Source organism: Mauremys reevesii, linkage group 13, assembly GCF_016161935.1.
Source record: "Mauremys reevesii isolate NIE-2019 linkage group 13, ASM1616193v1, whole genome shotgun sequence".
NCBI lineage: Eukaryota > Metazoa > Chordata > Testudines > Geoemydidae > Mauremys > Mauremys reevesii.
In genome coordinates, this window is record NC_052635.1 from 673,044 (window position 1) to 675,484 (window position 2,441).

Here is a 2,441-nt window from a genome sequence, read left to right on the forward strand (position 1 = left end):
ATGGGGGAGGGAGACCACAGCTCCCCCAGGACCCGAGAACAATGGGGTGGGGGGTGGATGAGGAAAATTCCTTCTGCTTCTAACACATCCCAGTAGGCACCAACTCCTAGAGAGACTTGCATGTACTGATTCAAGCTGGATCCTGTGCAGGCCACCACCCAGAGAATGGATTTTTTTTAATAAACAGCCTGAGTTTAAACTGACTCAGGGCCCTTTTAAAAAAAATTCTTGGACAACTTAAGTGTCTTCAAGTCACCAGGGCCTGCTGAAATGCATCCTCAAGGAACTGACTGAGGAGATAGCTGAGCCTTTAGCTAGTACGTTTGAAAAGTCATGGAAGACAGGGGAGATTCCAGAAGACTGGAAAAGGGCAAATCTAGTGCCCATCTATAAAATGGGAAATAAGGACAACCCAGGGAATTACAGACCATTTAGCTTAACTTCTGTACCCAGAAAGATAATGGAACAAATAATTAAGGAATCAATTTGGAAACATCTAGAAGATAACAAGGTGATAAGTAACAGTCAGCATGGATTTGTCAAGAACAAATCATGTCAGACCAATCTGATAGCTTTCTTTGACAGGGTAACAAGCCTTGTGGATATGGGGGAAGTGGTAGATGTGTCTAGACTTTAGTGTCTAGACTTTAGTAAGGCTTTTAATACAGTCTCCCATGATCTTCTCATTAAGAAACTAGAGAAATGCAACCTAGATGGAGCTACTATAAGGTTGGTGCAAAACTGGTTGGAAAACTGTTCCCAGAGCATAGTAATCAGTGGTTCACAGTCAGGCTGGAAAGGCATAACGAGTGGGGTCCCACAGGATCAGTTCTGGCTCTGGCTCTTTTCAATATATTCATCAATGATTTACATAATGGCATAGAGAGTAGAGTTATAAAGTCTGTGGATGATATGAAGCTGGGAAGGGTTGCCAAGTGCTTTGGAGGATAGGATGAAAATTCAAAATGATCTGAACAAACTGGAGAAATGATCTGAGGTAAATAGGATGAAATTCAATAAGGACAAATGCAAAGTACTCCACTTAGGAAGGAACAATCAGTTGCACACATACAAAATGGGTAATGACTGCCTAGGTAGGAATTCTGCAGAAAGGGATCTGGGGGTCATAGTAGACCACAGTGTAACGCTGTTGCGAAAAAAGCAAACATCATTCTGGGATGTATTAGCAGGAGTGTTGTAAGTAAGACACGAGAAGTAATTCTTCTGCTCTACTCTGCACTGATTAAGCCTCAACTAGAGTCTTGTGTCCAGTTCTGAGTGCCACATTTCAGAAAAGATGTGGACAAATTGGAGAAATTCCAGAAAAGAGCAACAAAAATGATTAAAGGTCTCGAAAACCTGACCAAGAAGGAAGATTGAGAGAATTGGGTTTGTTTAGTCTGGAGAAGACAGGACTGAGAGGGGACATGATAGTTTTCAAGTACCTTAAAGGTTGTTACAAGGAGGAGGGAGAAAAATTATTCTCCTTAACCTCTGATGATAGTACAAGAAGCAATGGGCTTAAATTGCAGCAAGGGAGGTTTAGGTTGGAAAAACTTACTAACTGTCAGGGTGGTTAGGCACTGGAATAAATTGCCTAGTGAGGTTGTGAAATCTCCATCATTGGAAATTTTTAAGAGCAGGTTAGACCAACACCTGTCAGGGATGCTCTAGATGGTGCTGGTCCTGCCATGAGGGCAGAGGACTGGACTTGATGAGCTCTCGAGGTCCCTTCCAGTTTTATTATTCCCCCTGTAATGCTTTTACCTTAAGAATAAAATATGCTTGCTGAGTAAAAAGGCTGCATCGTAATTTAAGACTATGGTCAATTACCTTCCAAGAGAATGCAAAGCAGAGGTGCTGGCCTTTTTCGGCAGTCTGTCTAACAGGGGATATCACAGCATAGACAGGGGTCTGTTCAGCCTGGAAATACCCTGGTTAGGGGGGAGAGAGAGAGAGATTTTTCTTTGCCCACCAGAGGTGACAGCTGTGGAGCCAGAAGCCTGAGAAGTGTGCCTGGAACATGGAGGGGGAATATAGGTGCAGTTGCCCAGATCTGTGACCCACTCGACCATCCTTCTTTGCTTAGAAATATAGCTTAGGATTCACAAGGGGGCCCAAGGGAGTTAAGCACTGGTGTTCCATTGAAGATTTTACAGCAGGCAGGTTTTGAAAGATACATGGAAAATATGGTAAGAAGAATGTTTTTAAAAGTGCTACATTGTCAATTTCATCCAAGCCCCTTAGCTCTGCAATGGCTTTCATAGAACAGCTAAAGGCTGCATATATTGACTCTCTAGAAGAACACCATCCATGAGAAATGCCACCAGAAAATAAATTATTCTCCCTCTTCTAGTCTTGGATTTCACAACATCCTCTGTCAAAGAGTTCCACAGTATGCAATTGTATTTTCACTTTCAATCATATTTCTTCCTGCTATC